Genomic DNA, 19,996 nt, shown 5'->3' on the forward strand with positions numbered 1-19,996 from the left:
ATTCGTGCGTCTACTTTTTATACGGAACTTTTGTTTTCGTGCCATTTTTCATATACTTTCGCTAGCTACGCACAAATTAAAAGTTTATGCCGCCAGAATGATGAAGGGAGTTGGGTAGGTTAATATGCAGCATGCAGTTTGCAGTTTGCAGTGCAGTGCATGTGCCACTGGAACTGAGGACTAAAACTGCCAACTAGTCCAGCAAGCCACACTTAATGCGCAACAATATTTTTTCTATCGCACAGCAGCAGGCCAAAACTTTATCCAGCCACCGAATATTTTCCCCTTGCCCCAATCCTTCGTCCGGTGGCGCCTCCCTTTCGTCCTTATATCGCCGACACTTTCACCGGGCAAATATTTGGAATACATTTGCTCGAGTTGCCGGGGGACAGACTTTTGGCATAATTTGTATGCAAAAATCTCAAATAATATACATGCATGCTACGACACCCACTCGACGCGTGTGTGTGTGTAAGTGTTGTGTGTGTGGGAGTGTGGGAATGTGTGGGTGTATCTACGCATCCGAGGGATGTCCCTGCTGGTGACAGTTTATAATTTCAATCAGTGTCACAGTTGTGACAACTTGTTATGTTTTATTGCCCTGGCCAGGAAGGAAGTCCATATCCTTGAACCCTTTTGAGCCAATTCAATGGAAATTTATTTCTGTGGCAAATGTTCATGATATGCTCTATCTTTTTGCCCAATTTCCGCCCACTTGAAGTCGCAAGGCCAATGAAAGAAAAACAACGAATATTTTCTTTAATTACTTCTCATGCCAGACGCATGTCCAGCCAAGCAAACATCCACAAAAATGGCAAACAAATGCATTTATATTTATGGGGCGGTAACTTTAGACCTTCGATTTGACAGGCTAGGGAAAGAGTTTTACTTTCTGTATTTGAAACTGAGCCACAAAAATATTTACCTTTGTTTTCGGATATTTACTTAGCTTGTGGCTTGGCTACATCCAAGGGATGTGGATAATTGCAGTGCTCTCTGCTTGAAACCGGCCAATTGCGGATCGAATTCTGGTCAGGTGGTTGCCCTGATTGCCAGGGAGTCGAAACCAGAAATATCCGAGTGTTTTTTAATTAAATTAAATTGCCAAAATTGTTCTCCTTTTGGACAAAGAATATTGCAAGTCAAAGGAAAGTTAATGAAACTGTGCAGCTGGCCAAGTCAAGCTTAAATTTAATAAAGCAAAAACTACTACTTCTAACTTGCAACTATGTTTTCTTATCCCTAAACGCAAACATCTATGATCATTATACAAAGTATATATTCTCAGGCACTTAATAAACAATAACAGAATTGAGCCAAATACTTTAAATCTTCCGTCTGTGCTTTAGTCACAGATAAGTGGAAATCGGTTGTTTAATTTTCCGAGTTTCCTGTCAATCAAAGTCAGTCAAGAAACAAGGATAAGCGTTCTGCAACTTGATCACAGCCTGCAATCTGCAATCTGCAACTACAGCAACTTGAAGTTTGAAGTTGGGGGCAGTTACGCAGCTGCAATTGTTGTGTTGCTTGGAAGACAATGCCAACTAAATTGCAAGTGCGTCAAATGCGAAGGAATGAGCCAGCTTTAAATTCAGATACAACCGATTCTTCCGTTCCCCCGCAGAACTTATGCTGATATCATGGCGAGAATATTTGCAACAAAAATACACAATACCCAAAGTCCCGACGGTGGGGATGAGTCAGGAAGAAGAAGGTGCTTTGCAAGTGGAATAAATATTCCATAAAGCGAGTAAAGCGAGTTGAGCCTGCAAGGGAAATTTAATTCAATCGACTGGCAGAACTGTAAAGAATCTGGGGCTTGGCCCAGCCAGCATTTGCATAAAATCACAATTAAAGCCATCGCCGGCTGCCTTTAATTGTTTTGTATCTCTCAGATACATTGTGTAAGCCACGCCGCATACATTATCTTTATCTCTCACCCGTCTGGCTGGCTGCGTTTATCCCCCTTCCCCCCTCACACACACACACTCCCCCGGTGTGTGTCTGCGCCAAAAAAAAGAAGTGTAAACAAAATAAAAAACGTGGAGGCGTCGAAGCGAATTTATGACTCACGGCTTGATTTTTCTCTCCATTTTCGGCCGTTGCTGTGGCTGTTGCTGATGTATCTGTATCTTGCAACTGCAACTGCGGCAACATAATTGTCGCTTACGTGTTAAAGAGGTGTGCTACTAAAGTTCCGGTGGGTGGAGACGTCTTCTTCTCCATTTTGCACCTTTCCTCTTTTTTTTTTCTCATCTTTAGCTTTGGCACGCCGAATGTCTCTCTATGCGTTTTCTGTCTGAGCCACATTTGCCTTTGAGGCATGCCACAAGTCTGGACGCCTCCCCCCTCGCCCCTCCATCTGCCTCTTCAGCACCGCTCAGGTGTGTGCGTGAGTTTGTGTATGTGTGGGTGGAACGTGCCACAAGCAGTCAGGTTCGTGGAAATTTTCTTTTATCATTTCTGCCCGCTCTGCTTTCTCCAGCATCTTTTTAGTCCGCAAATTTTACAGGGTAGCAGAAGTTTTTTGTTCTACTCAAATTTAGAATGAAAATAGAGATACAACACATTATAATTAAGTCGTTGAAAATGATATAAGCACCCCAATTATCGTATTATCTTATTATTAGTGTTATAATGGTGAAATTGCTTGGTAAACACTTAACCACATTCCATGCTTTTTAATGGGTATCATTCGTGCTCTTACCTGCGCAGTGCAAAATTATATTTGTTGTTTCTCTCATTTTGGCTGCCTGTCTGCGGCTTATTGTGTGAATTACTGCCGGGCCATTCTCCTTCCGTCGGGATGTGGAAAAAGCGGAAAGTAGGGTTTCTCTGACGTGGTCTGGGTTGGGTTGCTCTAAGCTGGTCGGATTACAGCTATCAGCTGCTGCCGCCACACTCCGCTTGCTTCACCCCATTTCTTTTAAGGGGCTGAGCCTCGAAGGGGCGTGGCAACATCTTGATTTTGGCATTAAAAGCAGCGCCAATGGCCTGTCAAATTTTAATATAATTAGGCATAAATTGTTGCAGTTTGTAGAGCAATTTATTGCGGCCACATTTAGGTGAAGCTCTCTGGGGAGTGGGTGCTGAATTAATTGCGGCCAAATGTTCATGAGCCACGTCCTACGAGTACAGCTGAGATTTTATTAAGTTCAAGAGTTGAATATAATTTGAGTTATGTAGTTCAGGGTACTTGAATGAGTAAAACCAGTACTTGATTTTGAAACCATGCAAGTTCAATTTATTTCATAAAAGTCGTCAGCCTGCACACCACTTCAGCTTTTAAACAACCTTGTTATGTCTTGGTTTCAACATTGATTTTACCTCTCAGAAATAAGCACATGTCCAATGTACACTTTTGTATTATTCATTTCAATTGAACACGAACATCGGCTGGACTACCTCAGATATTTTTAGTTACTCCTTCCAGTTGGAGCAGCCTTCAAACTATTTTCGTTTAACTGAACTTTTGGCCCCGCTCCAAAAGTCGCACAGGATGTGTGGATGCCCTGTAAATATTCCCATCGTACGTCGGCTGTCTTTAATTGCAATTCGATTTGAGTTTTAAATAAATGCAACAACGATGCCAGCGAAAAAACCAACTGGGAGAGAAATCACGACAGGTCGAAAAAGCAATTTATATGTAGTGATGAAAATCAATCTGAATGGAAATTTTAAAAGTTCGATTTTTTTTCCACAATATCCACAATTGTATGGAATATTTCTTTGGAATTATGAGGGGTGAGTGCAGTCTGGCCGAAAAATTGGGGGAAAATGCTATCGAAGTGCTAGGTGGAGTGTACAGGCAGCCCGTATATCAACACAAATTGTGGCAATTGATTGCGAATGGCAAATACAAAGCACGGTCCTTGAATGCATTCGCCTTTAGCTGCCATTTCCCATTCCACCTGGCTCATACCATACCAAGTCTGCCCAACCGAAGGACCCAAAAACCCCTTCATTATCCACACATTTAGCATTGCCGAAGGCGCATGGGAGCAAACAAGGTTCCATCCAAAGTGGGTTTAGTTTAATTTGTGGCCAAATGTGAGCACATTTCGTGCAACTCAGCGGATGGGGGGGTAGCTAATTGCGGGGGGCGGCAGGCCAAACAGGGCAGCAATGTAGCAAACAAATGGAAATTATTGAATTCCAAATGCGGGAGACGTAAGTGGGGCCGAGTCCCAGTCCCATGTTAACAGGATTACTCACTGAGCCGGTAGAAGAATGTGGAGCTCAGAATGGGGAATGGAGCAGGCGTGGATCAGACGTGGAGCATGCCAGCTGGAATGGAGACAGCAAGTGGGAATGGGCAGTGAAATGCGAATGGTTGTGTCTTCGGGACAATTGAGAACACATCTCCAAGTGGATGTTACAAGTTGTAACCTACATGGAAATCTAATCAGCAATAAAGTATTTATTTGTGCATAAGACCGAAACAATTTTCCACTTCAGAAAGTAAGTAAATAAGGAGCACCATATCTTATTAAGTCTAAATTGGAAACAACAAGAACAGCAGTACAATTTTATGCTTTCAAGCTCCTCTTTTCAAATGTCAGATTTCATTTCAAATTAGGTTCATCAGCAAGTCATCATCATGAGCTATCAATAGGTGTAAAAAAGCCCTTTCAATGTTGCTTTCCAAAAGTGTGACTAAAAATTGAAACCTGTCAGTAAATATTTTATGGCATCTGTAAGCTTGGTAAATGCCACTTGGCCTTTGACTTTTGGCTTAAAAGTAGCAACCTATCAGTCAAAGTCCCCCTCGATTGGCCCCCAAATACATTGGGTAATGGCAAACATATTTGAGATGTGAAGTGCTCGACTTTGATTACATTCGATTGGAATGGAAACCGAAAACTTGAACGATTTATTTGCGTTAACATTGCAGGTCACGCCCAGTGTACTAACATCCCCAAAAAGTGGAAAGTGGAAAGAAAACCAGGCAAAAGTCAATGGGGAAAATGCTGGTGGCTCGTTAAAAAAAAAAAGAAAAAAAAAATTGGGAAATTTCTGATTTATTTGCCCAGCAAGCGCGAAATGAAAAATTGCGTAAGCAGTGGAATTACTTTTGAGAATGGCGGGCGAAAAATGGGAAAGCCATCATTAGACGAAGTGCAAAGGGGTTTGGGGTATTGGCAGCCAAGTATTTGCACAAATCTAATGAGTATTGGCTGTGGAGCGAAGGATTTCCGTTTTATTATTTTATTTTTGGACCATTTTCCACTTTCGGGATGACTCGGGGAAAATGTTTGCTATTTCATGTGCTGGGAAAAACAAACGAGGAAACCGGGAGGTGGGCGAAAAAAAACTCAGCTCTGCTTCCAGATAAGAAACTCGAGCACTTGTCTATGGCCATAACTTGGCCGCCCTTCTTCTTCGCCCCCAGGGCAGCCATTGCAGCTCCATATACTCCATGCCTGAGTTTTTCCACCCACCCACATATGTGCTAGGGGGCTTGGGGGCGTGGCATTGTCTGGCAGCTGCTGCCCAAAAATGCCGAGCACCAGGACCTTGGTTATGAGCTTTTTCCTTGTCGTCCTTGTCTTCGTGGTCTCTTGGTTACTTTATTTGTTTGCCGCTACACTTTCGACAAGCGGCACTTGAACTATTTGGCCAAGAGGAATGATTCCGTTGACTTGAGCATCTTGAGTTAGTAGTGACAGTTCTAGAAAGCTACCTTTTGTTTTTCTGCGTTCTTAGCTTACTACATTTAGTCATGATTTCTTTCTTAAATATAAAAAAGTGTAAGTGTAATTAACCACTCCAACTTTCGATACCCACAAGTTTCGCCTCTACCTTCAGGGTATTACAAATTCGATGGGAATTCCGTTTATGTTTTGCTTTGTTAACCATCTTTGGGGGCTTTTACTGTAGTTTGTGTTGCTTTGTTCCATGGCCATTGGCTCCATTATTTTGGCCTGTCTGCCCTCGGGCCAGAACGAAAGTATTTGGGCCACGAAGGGTTCGGGACGCAAAAGAAACTTCAGTTTGTTTGGTTGTTCGGCTGTGTTTGGTTTTGGTTTTGGCCGTGGCGGGAACATCGTATTTCATTATCTATATATGTACGGCAGGCAATACTTTAAAGATTCCCATTTCGTTTTTATCGCATTTCTTTGCCTCATCTGGCCCGCTGCATTATGTTCGCCTGATTAATTTTTGAGTCGCTTTTCGGATAGGAGTCGGTCTTGGCCAGGATATGGTTACTTTCCCACGCATTCGCTGGGCTGGTCAGAACCTCTATTCCCCCCAACCCTTTCCTTCTTTTTGGCCCTCTGCTTAAGTGCAGATTTTTGCCTTAAATGTGCGGTTATTGTGTGTGCTGTTGTTGTTTATCTGGGCTGGCTTGTGTTCTGGTTTGTTGGCTGCGCTTATTAATTGTGTAATTTAGTTTGGGGTGTTGCCTGCTGGCCGCCTTCGTGATGGCCTGGCCAATTAAGGCTGGCAGGAGGCCAACATTTGTGGTAACTTTGTGGGGAGATCACATCAGAATTTGAGTTTTGTATCTGCCGGAACAGTGTGATAAAGATTGAGCAGTTAGCCGGATGCAATTAATAGATAGAAAGTTTGGGGTATAATTGAAAAGCTCGAATTCATCAGACATTCAAAGTTGAATGTAAGATATGAGATTGAGATTTTCTTCGCACACCGAAACTCTACTTAAATTCAAGCCCAACGACCGTTAATTCCACTTTAAATGTTATTCCCATTACATGATTTTCCCGCTATCGCTATACTCGGTGTACTCCAGAATGTTTACCCTCTTGGGTTTGCCACTCAAGGGCACAAACCTCAAACACTCAGATCGTTTGCACTCCCCTCCTGGTTTGCACCGTGTCCCCATTTGGTTGGGAAAATTATTGAATTTTTCGCCTAATTTACTGCGTTTACTTCTTTTTATATTCATAAGGCGAATACTTTATGTGTTCGCCAACGTTGCGTATACGTAACGTAATTTATGGACCACGTTGGCGAAGGGCAGCGGTGTGCCATAAAACTTTACCCAGCAAGTCAGCAATCTGCGGAGCGAGAAGTTCATTCTCCCCACCAGATTTGAGTTCGACTTTTCCATCGCTTTGGGGCAGCTTCATCTTGTTTGCCGTTGTTGTCGCGCTCAAATTGAATTCGGGCGGAAAACTTCTGCCATCTCTTCGCTGTATGCTGATGACAAGTTTGTATCTTGTTGCCCACAATGTGTGTTTCTGCTTGCAGTTTTAGTAGTTTTAGCAGTTTTAATATCGTAATATCTGTGAGGCATTGCGAGATGTTAGGCGTGTTGCATATACGAGTTTCTCTTGCCCATGCAGGGCAAACACTTTGCTTATTAAGTGCCTCTGCACTTTGTTCCCTCCCAGACAGAAATGGCAAAAAAAAAAATAACAAAAAAAAGTGGCGAAAAAAGAGGAGAAAACGTTGAAACCAATTCTCATTCGCATGCCAAGCAAAAGGCACGCACTCGTCAGCCTTCAGGCTTGGGCTTGGGAGTAAAAAATACGAGAACTGAAAACCCGAAACTTGTTTAACAGCATTTTTCCCTGTCTGCTCCGCTGCCGCTCTGCTGCTCTGCTGCTCCTCCCGTCCGCCCACTCCTCGAAAAGGAGGCGGACCTGGTCCATAGATGGACTGGACGTTGCCCTGTTATACAAAGGAGGTGATCAATCGATCCTTAGATCGCATTGAATCACAGGATGTAGTATTTCAGACTTAAGAGTCTTTTGGCATTCTGAACAATACAACCTTCATATGTATATTCTATCTTGACCCAATCCTGCATACCCTCATTCATACCCTGTCGGAAGCTCATTATTATAAAGCCCAAAAAAGGGCAACAAAAAACGAGTTGGGTATCAAGACAAATGCGTGCAGCGACAACACGATAACATGGCACATAACAAGCCCATATGAGTTATAAAGCGGAGCTTATAGAACTCCGTAGACACCCCATAGCCATGGCATCTGTCCGCGAAATCCTCGAAGCCCCCCACAAAACCAAACATTTCCATTGTATTCTCGTTCTCTTTTTTTCGAGATCTCTTTCTGTTTCTGTTTTTGTTCGCATTTTGCTTTATTTGTGCACTGTTTCAGTTTCTGTTTCGGTTTCTTTTTCTGTTTGCTGATGCATTCGCATCTGCAGTCGATGCCTCGTATAAATGCATATTGGTGTCGCCGCCGCAGTCTCGCATTGCCCGTCTCACTCGCCCGCTGTTGGCCTCTCGCTTGCACTCGCCACAGACGGCGGAATGGCCATCAGGAATAACAATAGCAACAACAATGAAGGCTGAGCGGAACGCGAACTGAAGGCAGGTCCTCCGAAGGGAGATGGGGATCTGGGCTTATGGGTTTTTCATGTAGTTGGCGATTTTTCGCGGCAGAACAAAAACACGAGAACGTGAAAACAAGAGCATTACGAATTAAAAGTTTACGGCTTCCTTTAACCGACACCAAAGTTTTATATTATTATATGGTATAAGAGCTATGAAATGTGATTTTAACTGATTGACGATGGCATTAATTCTCGATTTCATCTGGGTTAAGTGGTCAGTCATACGTTTGCACATACACTATTCAATATGGTATTGCACTATAAATGAACAGGGGATGTCTATACACTAAACCAAATCAAATAATTTTATTTAAAATCAATAATTTATCTATTTTAAATTATCATTTTAATAAAAACAATAATTATTAATACTTTCAGATTTTATGGAATGGTATACGATTGTACAAACTTAATTGGCTTCATCACATTAATTGGCTTCATCACACAAACCTCACTTCATAAAAGGTAAGTCAAATTTGTAACACCACCAATCTTTCTCCTTGGAAATCATTAACGATTAATGGTACCTAGATAAGCGGATACATAAAAAGTTGTCATTAAAAGGCATATACAATCCTTCGTTGGTTTTTCGTAAACCAAAGAAAAACACACCCCCGCCATGTCAAATGTCAACATTGACGTCCATTTTGTGTTTTCATTTCCGTTTCCCTTCCGTAGTTCGTTTACTAGCCTTTTTTCGAGTGTCATTTCATGAGAACTTATGGTCGGGAGAGGAGTGGAAAATAAATATAAACATAATTTTTAATTGCACCCAGTGGGAGAGTAAAGCTGCCAAAAAGACAGTTAGATGTTTGTTAACCGAACCCCCTTCCACCCTCTATATTCCCCTCATTTCACCAGGGGAACAATTAATTCGACTGCAGACTGGGGAAATTTCGCTTATACATGGATTTTCATGAAAATTCCACAAAAAACAGTCCGCTTAGAATGTTTATGCGGTGAGTTTTGTGACTTCGTTTAATCATACATTGTCCTGTATACCTAATACTCCAGTTGAAATAACTTAGGGGTGGATTTTTATAAATTTAAATAATATTATTTACCTAAATGTGCCATCGTGTAAACCTATGTATAAGTATGGCATTTGACAGCTGTTGCGAAGCTTGACATTTGTATTCTACCGTTATAGGCTTGCGGTTGACACTAGGGTTGCCACTCATTAGCAGGAAAGTAAATGGCTTGGTGGAAGGCTACAAAAGGCTGTTATATAGGCGAATGCTCACTTTGAAGCCATTTAAATTTTAAATGTGCCACCGCAAGATGCCACAGTCGCTCCCTTCTTCAAAAGTCCGCCCATTTGCATAGCTAAGTGTTGAAAAGTTTTCGCCGAGACTGTGCCGAGATTGGTACACAATGAAAAGTGATTACACACTCGCTGTCTCCCTCTCTCTCTCTGTCTCTCTTTCTGGCTTATAGTCTCGTCAAACTAATAAAAAATAAACTTTGCCAATTAATTTAATTTATGCGGTATTTAACGTGCACACAATGCACGCGGCACCCTGTTTGCACAACTCAAAGCAAATATTGGCCAAGAGTCCTGGCCAAAATGTGCTGCTGGCTCTACAGAAAGGCAACTAAAGAATTTTCAGGTTGGGCAGGAATTATTCGGTTTTATTGTTACTCAAATTTGCAGAATGGAAAGGATAAGATGAGTGTGGTTAGAACCCTGCCTCATCATTGCTCCCATTGCCATTTCGTGGTTAATGACTCATGATTCATATCTTTATTAGAATGTAGCCACGAAAGGGTTTTAAGACCCGACTGCAAATCCAATGAAGATAAAGATTATTACAATGAAGATGAGGTGCTTGGAAATGTTTTCCATTTAGATGGATAGTTTTAGTAATTTTGTGGTTTTTAATGAACTGACAAGAATGGCATGTACTTTTTATAGGTAACTCAAATAAAGTAGAATTTATATACTGCTTTGAGTTTTTAGAGGTTCATTGCCTGGCCAAAATTTATTCACTCAAAAAAATATAACCAAATTTGTGAACACATGCTTAGCTTATCGTTTCTTTCAATGCTGTCGACGCATTTAATTTGTGATTCCCCAGCGCGTAGCTGTCATTTTCCTTTCATTGCTTCCAGCTTTTCATACATTTTTCTTTCAGAAACGTGACTCTGAAATCGCTAACAAAAAAGTATATAAAACTTAACTCAGTATCCGTGTCTTTACTCTCTCTCTTTTAATTTAACGAAGCAATGTGCATGTCGCTGTCGAAATATTTCATGACAAGGATTATTACGCAGGCGATATATGCGCGATAGGAAGCCGGGTAAGGAGTACCGACATTAATCATTGCTCAACTTTATAATTTTGTCAGGGCTTACCCGACCCTATATCCCTCTTACCATTTTCCACTCTGTATGCAACTACAATTTTTCATACAAAATGATGTCATTAAACAAAGAACAGAAACGAACCGACGACAATAATGAGCCGGAGCTGTGAGCCGAGTCTGGGGATTGGCACGCGGGGGGGTGGGGGAGATGGTCGGGGAAAGGCAGGAAAATCGTGCGACTAAATCCCAAAACAATTTATATGAACCAAGCGAAATGACACGCCGGCGTAGCCAGTGCGAGTGCGAGGGAGAGAGAGAGAGGGTCAGATGGGGGAAAAAGAGACAGTCTGCGAGTGAGAAAGTGAAAAGTGACATAAACGCAGTAATACGAGGAAGAGGCCACATAATGAAGCGAACGCGACTTGTTAGCCGCCGTTGGAGCCAAGTGGATATAGCCAGGCCTGCTCGGAAGTCCTTGATCCGCTCCTGGATTTGCCTTTCCTCGCATTCCTATTCCCACAAATCTAGAACAAAGCTCCAGTTGCCTTTTAGCCCCCGGCGAGGGTGGCCCTTTAGATGACGCTGGAATTGGTAAAAAAAAAAAATATCTGAAAATATGAACTATTTTTTAAAAAATGTTTAGAAACATTTCAATATTTATTTCGAAACATTTCAATATTTATTTCGTTATCTGAAACAACAATATTAATTCCCTAATTGCTTTTATTTTCCATAATTCTGCCCTGCTTAAATCCTAATATTCTGTAATTCGTAAAGTTTTTATAGGGAAAAACTCATGATGATCTATTTAGTTAATACGCAACTATCTTGGATCTAATAACCTCCAGCTGGTGACAATATCCGCTGATCTGTACAGTGAAACCTCTTGAACCACCCACCCGTTAGCGGCAGCTCGTGGAACTTGGCTCATGGCCTCGTGGCCCATTCAGCTGCGGCCCAGGCCAAAAAGTTTGGCCAAAACGGATGCGTCAAGTTGAATGGCTATAAAAGCGTTGAATGATGTTGCGTTGATGATGGCCAGAGGTGGTGGGATAGCAGGCGGATCCAAAGCGGTTTCATGGCAACCGGGGGGTGGCAAGCCGGTAGGAAGTTGGTAAGAGGGAGGAAGGACATTACGTATGCAAGTCGGCTACGCAAACCAAACACAGACACAGCAACGCACACACAAACGCACTTACTCACCTCTGAAAGCTTCGCCCCCCCCCACCGTCGCCCACACCCACTTACACACCCACACCCCTAGCCTCTACCCGAACCCCTCCCTGCAGTCCCTTAGCTCGACAAACATTTAGTCAGATTCTGATTCAGCGGCAGCAACTGAATGACGACGAATTTTGAATACGAATTTCATTATACGCAGCACTCAATTATTCAGTAATCAAGCTAGGTCAAATAAGAGGCGAGGAGGGTGTGATTAAATCCAGTGTTTCTACACTGCGAAAAAATATATACCTAATAGTCCGCAAAGCAGCATGTATCATTGACTTTCATACCAAAAACTTTTGGTACACCAAATATCTGGAATTATTTTTAAAAAATCCATAAAAATTAGTTGACATCTATTAAATCATTATTTCTATCTGAATAAATAATGCTTCCTGTGGCATAAAATGTTGATGTAAGTTTATTTTTTAACGTGTACCTCTTCCGCTTTGATTGTTTGGGCCCTATTTTAACAATTTACAGTTACACGCCCTTTAAAACCATACCGCTTCCCCCTCATCCTACCAACAGCTAATTAACATGGTTCAAATCGGTGGGGAAACTCATTGCAGAAAAAAAAGGGGCTTGGGGTTTTCGAGTACAAAAAGCTGGCTCACAAATTGCCAATTGGTTTTGAATTTTCGATGAAGTTGCTCTTGTTGTTTTTTGTTTATTGTACGAGTAGTTTCCTCCGAGCAATGCGACTTCATTAGGCACCCATCCCCCCAAACTGATGTTAGTTGGCAGTTAGTCGCTGCTGGCTGCTGGTAATTATAATTATGCATGTGTAAATTCATTAATTATGCAGGCCAAAGTTTGCTGGGAGGGCAATTTTCCGCAGATGGCTCAAAGGGAAGTTGGTGGGTAAAACAGAGTGGTTTTATGTCATCCACTTGGTGATGAATTGTTGTTGATTTGGTCCCTGTCGAAATGCCGAGCGACAGTCAAGAAAAATGATGATGGGATAATGTCTGGTTTAGATTTAGTATTTATAGAGATTGATGGATAAAACTGCGGTGAACCGATAAAAGAAAACATTATCCATGAATTAAGCATATACATTTAGATGAAGAAGATGTATTGACAGTGGAAAATTCCGAGTTATTGAAAAACTTTAAGTTTATTAAAGAAGGAAATCCGAATTAATTATCTTTGTCTGTTAAGTTTTCTGTAATATTTCATATCAATGGGATATATGTATGTGTATATACCCATACGCCAATCTAATAAATATAAGGCTTTTTTTAGCTACTTATTTCTTTTGGAAAATTTTTGAAAATTCGGTATACTTCCCCGCATCTTGCCCAATTTCCATTTCATTTTATTTGCAAGTTTTCTTATTTAAGCCCAAACTAATTTCAAGAGTCACCACGAACTGAAAAAAAGTCGTCAACTTTTTGGCTCCCAACTCAGGTATGAGGAAAAGCTGGCCCAGACTCCAGAGCCTGGCTTTTCATCTGGATTTCCTTTTTGGCCGACTTCTTTATGCTGCTGTGCTTGTTTCTTTCTTCTCCATTTGGGTTGACACATTGCCTTGTCGTCTGTCAGCTGGCCAAGTTTTCCCGCAACGGAAATAATATATAAGCAGAATGTTTAAATAAGCTCAAGCCAGACAAGGGAGGAAGCGAGACAGAGAGAAAGAGTGAGAGAGAGAGAGAGAGAGAGAGCGGGACAGCGGCAGCAGCAAAAGCAAACTTCCTAGTTTTTCATCCAACAAGAGTGACAAATGACATTGGTAATTGGTGCTAAAAATTGTCAAATTGCAAGCGAAAAAGTCAGGCTTATTCACAAATCTCAATAAATTCTCATCTCTCTTAAAGCTTTAAAACTTTTGCGACCTACATATATCAGTGTTTGTATGAATTTGCAAAAATATACATACTCGTATATATAAAGTTGGCACATGGTGCGCAAAAAGTAGTTTAAATGTCGTCTGTGGTTGAACTACATCTGCGTTAAATGGGTATAATTGTTTGCATTTTGCACACACCCTTTTTAAAGTGCACTTTAATTGCGGCATATGGGCTAGCGCCTGTAGTATCTCGATTACATCACCGGATTTCACAAAGGGAATCGGAAATCGACCGATGAATGATTAACCTCTGTATTGAAACGCCATGACTTTACCACGATTTTTGCCTGTAATTGCATTTTGCAGCAGCATAAGGAAAATGCTTTAAACTCTCTGACATTTTTTCGCATATTTAATTTAATGCGATGCATTGCTTGGCTTTAGTGGTGCATTTACGATTGTACAATATTGCTCGCTTAAGAAACGAAGAGTAGTTGCCAGTCGGCATAGTCTTTAGTTTCAAAATCCGTTTACTTTGTTTATTATGCCGCGTGTTGATTAGCGCTACTTTCTGCCGCCGGTCGCCCTTCTGGATAGAGCCTTTTATTTGCAATTCATTTAATTGTTGGAAATGCTATTCTATGAACGCTCTCAATGACGCCAACAATGAAAAAATTCGTAGTAATGAAATTAAATATGTATATTTGCATATGAACCGAGGGCAAAACAACTCAACTCAACTCAACGAAGTAGAACAATACCGCAGAGGCGTAGTTTTAAATTACAATTTCCGCAAAGCCGCAAAACTTTATTCCTACCGCGATTTCGGGTTTGTTATGTGTTGATTTTCATGGCTTTTAACTTTAAATGCCATCGAGATGGGTGGTTGGTATGCAAGCGGCAGGTGAAAGGGGGTGGTGCAACCAGTGCGGTCAGCTAAATGGCCACAAAAAAACAGGATGGGAGCTGAAAATAAAATTATATGGCATCAGGCAAAAAAAAAAAGAAAGAGGAGCTACGAGGAGTAAACAAGAAAAAATTCGAAATTGAATTGTTCCGCATTATATATTCAGGCTATTGGGCGAGCGGAACATTGGGCCAACGGGGCGTATGGTTATACGAGCCATTCAGTTTGCATTTCGGTATGAGCTCGGTAGTGGATCGATGCGATGCTAGCTGGCATTAAAAATAATTGAAATGGAAGCGAAAATTGACAGGACGAAGCGTGAATGACAATGGCATTAATGGTAGAGGACTTGATTTAATTGAAGTACATATTTACTATACCTGCACATCGCAATTGGCTACTTATTCGCTTAGTTAATTAATCATGCGAAATCCGCTGCAATTACAGAAATACGTTTACTATCATCTATGCAACATTCGATTTTATTATTTTCAGATTCATTTCAAAAACTGTTTTTCAGTTTTCTATCTTTGTGGCTGTCCTAGTTTAGAAGACCGAAAATAGGTCAGTTCTATGAAATATTTGTTCCAAGTAACACAGGAAAATTAGGAACATAATAAATAAGATAAAGTCGGGGAAAGCCTATTTAATGATATCCAATAATCATCAGCACACTGCAATAAAAAGTTTCCATCTGATCCCACGCTTAGTTGAGTACAATGAAATAAATTAGCAGCTGTTTGATAAATTGAATAGGTATACATCGTTGTGTTTAATCTTTGGATCATCTTACACAGAGAGAAATAGGTCTGTACCAATTATTAAAAACAAAAATACAATTTTTTCGCCATTTCTGTTAAAATCATAAAATATGTAATATTAATTTCAGAGTGTACTTAGTTGTGTTTAACGTTTTTTTATGATTGCCCCCGCAAATTGCATTTATATGCCGACAAGGCATTAACGTGTAACAGCAACAATACCTTTACAACGTAATGACCCCAAAAGCGTTTCTATTAATAGGAACCACAGCGCAGAGCTAACCGTAAATTATGTTCTTTAGTCCCCCCACCCGACCTGCTCCCTTTTCCCTTTTTATCTGTGACAGGCGCAACGCAACATACGCCCACTTAAATGGTTAGACAAGAAAACCAGAAAGCCCCCCCCCTTTTGTTACTCGTAAAGCAATTTCTTGTATCGGCCTTTCTTTTCCACCATTCTTCTAGCTTTCTTATCACCCCTTCACCCCTCTCCCCCTGGCCCACGCACTTGTATACACGTGCATGTGTGCGTCGCCGTGCAATGGTGTGTGTGTCACCAAATGTCATTGACACGATTTGCTTTATACTGCAGCTCGCTCTTCGCAACACAACCGCACAAAAGCGAAGCAGCAACAGCCACAACAACACAAGCTGAGGAAGTGCACTGAAAAAAAATTGTTAGTTAAGCTGGCGCCACATTTAGACCTTAAAGAAAAGAGGTACAACCGGCAATAGTTCGTCTATAAATTGAGAAAATACAACCAGCAATCTGCAAAACTGCTAACCTAGAACGTAGGGTGAATTATAAGTAACCTTAATTACTATAACTAACCTTAAAGCTTAATATAATGGCTAAATTTTGTTGAAAACATTAAAAATCACCCAGATATATGAACACACTTGCATTCCAGTGTAGATGCATGTGCAGCAACGTTTACTTGCTGTTTGTGTGTGGAGCACAAGGGAGCACAAGGCAGAGAGAGTGAGAGAGAGAGAGGGCGCATAGCTAGCAACTAGATTGTTATCAGTTTTCAAAAAAGGCGCCGACGACTTTTTGCTGAAATTCCTTTTGCTGCGCGCTTTGAAAAATTATTGAACCAAATTCTGGGCCAGCGATGCATGCGAGAGTGACAGAAAGAGACAGCCTAAGTGGCGGGCGAGTGAGATGGGGCGAGATGCTGGGGAATGAAAGCAGGTGGAAGTTCGGTTGCATAATGCGAATTTTAGAGCGAATTGCCAATGGGCCTCATTAAAATGTCGCCATCAATCAGTCAGCCAGTCATTCACTTACTCACTCACTCACTCAATCATCCAACCGAATGTTTCGCATCAGCTGAGCACATTAAAAATGCATTAAAGCCAAATGTTTGATTTGCATTTGGTGGCGCTCATTAGCAGATTATAACACTTTCCCACTTTCCCACAAGTATGCAATGCACTTGTGCATGTTTAACGGCTTCCTCCACTCAGTTAAAATGTGCAAGTTTGTGCATTTAAATAATTTTAAATTGCTTAACATTCAGACTCGCATCGATGCACTGTCCACTGAAATCAATCAGAATATGCGTTGATTATTATTTTAATTGAATTCTTTAGATCGCGCGCTGCCGGGCGGTTAATGTGTTATAATTAACTGATTAAAACGAATTATTATTTTTTGGACTGGCCATACTTTTAATAAACAGAATTCGTAAATATACGAAAAAGCAAGAGTGCTTCTCTTAATATAGCCTTAAAAAGACATTACTCGAATCAGATAGTCATAATATGAATAGAAATCAAATCATTTTACTGAAAGTTTAATACCGACAAGTGGCTGCTATAGATTCGCATACAATCTGCGTTTGTGTTGCGTCTTTAGCATCACATCTATGTATAACAGTTCAAATTCAGTTGTCTGCCAAACGCTTTTCCGGGGGATCCCCCGCTGCTCGTCCCATTTTCTAGTCCATATCGCATGCCGCATAAATTTATTAGAAAGAATGTTCTGCCAACTGTCAAAATGCCCGACAATCTTCACCCACACTCCCACCCCACTCCCCCTTCTAATCCGCTCGTGTGCAGTTTATTTGAGGAACGTGAAATGTTTGGTCTCCACTTTGTGTTAGACGACCACATAGACCAACTCTCATTCTCGTTCTCTGTTTCATTCGTATTCCTATTTTCATTTCCATTCCCACTCCGATCGCATTTCCATAACCATTCCCACTATATAAATATATGTGAGCATGCATATGGATGATTTTCTATGCAGGCACTCGGAGAAATAAAGTGTGTGTTGTAAATAGTTCTAGGTAAATGAAATATACTCGGTATATTATTAGGCATTTAAGTTGGAAAATGACAAAAAAAAAATATAATATTGCTAGGTTTTCATAAACTGTTTTTGAACAAGTTCTTTAATTTCATATGTATATATGTAGTGCTTGCGCAATTAAAAAAAAGTTCATATTATTCACCATAAAATATGCTCTACCCCATTCCAACAATTTATAAAGCGTGCCGAAAGTCTTTACATTGATTATTCTAACTGCATTAGGCTCGACATTTCTCCGAGTGCACTTATGCATGTAGATGTGAGTATTTGTCTGCGCCGGGGCTTGCATGTTTACTCATGTATTTGCATTTCGTGTGACGTAAATCACGCACCCGACACGCCGCCCGAGGCACAAAGCACAGACCATGGAAGATTGGGTGGCGGGTGGGGGGTGGTGAGGCTGTAAGGTGAAGGGGCAAAGCGGAGACACTGCGAGAAAGCGCCGGAATGGTGGTGAGGGGAGCGATGAGGGGTAAGCGTGGGCGACACCTTCAGGGCGACATTCATGAAGCGCAATCCAGCTGAATCCCCCCCACTGCCCCCCATTTCCTACGACTGCATTTCGCCTTGCCAGCGGCAGCGGCAGCGGAAATGTCGCACTGCATTTTTCAATGGGTGCGTTGATTATTCTCGACTCCCAGCTCTTGCCACAGCACTCCTTGGGGCAACTTCTTGGACGTCAATATCACAAGAGAAAATGACGAAAGAGTAGGAAGGAAAACCAAAAAGTTGAAAAAGAAAAGCTTCCGATGGAGAGGCAATGCGACATGGCATAAGAAATTAATTAAGCTTCTGAGTTGTGTTTGCATTGGTTCCGATTTAAATACCCTAAAATTAAAAAAAATGTGTTTTCAGTTTCATTTTACTGAATAAAATAATTACAATAATATTTTAATGAATAGTATTAACTTGAAAGTGTCTATAGTGTCATATATGTACATAAATCTGGCTCAAACATTTCCAATTTCGAGAATATATTAGATATGCACAGATTAAATATTTATAATTATTAACTGATAATTTGGATTTCGAAATATTTGATTATTTTTCACTGCCCTAAGAATCCGCTTTGAGAAAGGGCATTTCAACTTTCATTTCAACAATGTTTTTCTCAAGCCTTTGGATATTGCTTGAGGTTTTCCTTGCCAAGCGCTTGAACTTTATTAATTTTATATTTTATTCTAGCCCTTACAACTTTTGTGGACATTTTCCCTCTGCCCCTTGGCATTTCCCTTTTTCCCATTTTCACTTTGTCACCAATCAAGAATCTCGCATTTGCCTGCAGTCCAGTCCAATTTTCGATTGCATGATTGAATAATGGGAAAGTAATAAGCCTATGCCGCTCAAACACATTGAAAGGTGCTTTACTTCGAGTGGAGTGGAGTGGGGTGGAGCTGGGTGACTGCAATTAGCCGGACATAGCTGCACGGAAATCCATTTAAGCATTAGCCCACAGCCGAGATTTGCGATTCGTTCGTAAGAGCATTAAGTGGATAGTGGATCTTCCTCCGGCAAATCGTTTGATGAGCAATTTCATGCAGATCCGACTCCATTAAGCCGTCGACTACCTTCGCAGGGCCCAAGGCAGGTGAAATTTAATTACACCACATCCCACATCCCGATTGAAATGCCTGCGACAAGGATCAAGCCAGAGACGTACTTTACTATGGAGGCCTAGATGGTCGAGATGGCAGAGATGGCCTGTCGGTTACACTCCCATTTGCATTGATTTCGCCCAGGGCCCGTCGCCACTCAAAGTGTCGGATGGCACACAAACCGCACGCAGAGTGACTTGATCAAGGTTTACGCAGGCAGATGTACTAATATATACATTAGGGTGGGCCATCAAGGTTGGGCCCATTGCATTTCAGCTGTCGGTTGGGAAACTAAATCACATTACGCATACGCACCGTTGGCCTAGCTGTTTAATTAAATTCCTGAAAGATGGAACTGGAGACAAGTATATGCAATTGAAGCAGGGACATATAAACCTCTAAAAATGGATTATTAGAGCGGACTACTCTCAAATAAAGTTCTAAATCCCAAGTTGTCTAATTTTGGAGAGCAGAAAGGCACCACCCTGATGCTCATGCATATGTATAGGCATCGACGGCGGCATCTTTTATGGCACACTTGAGCGGCAAATCAAATCATCGCTTAACCTCCGGGGAGGTGGACTACTCTCGTCATGAGTCGCTGATTCAATTAGCGCCCGAAATAGTTATCGAAATGGATATGAAAGTGGATGTGGATGTGGATATAGAAGTGAATGTGGATGTGGGTGTGTATGTGGCTGTGGTTGCGAGTGATGCTCTAACTGTAACTGTGCGCCGAAGTGGCAGTGGAACTGGTGCCACTTGCCA

The 19,996-nt window shown here is 41.3% G+C and overlaps 1 protein-coding gene across 2 annotated transcripts in view; it reads left to right on the forward strand.

The window, feature by feature from the left end:
- Positions 1–19,996, forward strand: part of LOC120451647 (trophoblast glycoprotein) — a 42,217-nt gene that overhangs the window by 2,300 nt on the left and 19,921 nt on the right. For both annotated transcript variants that reach the window (XM_039635512.2, XM_039635513.2), the window contains one exon: positions 8,705–8,791. The gene's annotated coding sequence lies outside the window, so the exon portion shown is untranslated. The remainder of the gene's footprint in view (positions 1–8,704; positions 8,792–19,996) is intronic.

The sequence above is a fragment of the Drosophila santomea genome, chromosome 3R, assembly GCF_016746245.2.
Source record: "Drosophila santomea strain STO CAGO 1482 chromosome 3R, Prin_Dsan_1.1, whole genome shotgun sequence".
NCBI classification, from domain to species: domain Eukaryota; kingdom Metazoa; phylum Arthropoda; class Insecta; order Diptera; family Drosophilidae; genus Drosophila; species Drosophila santomea.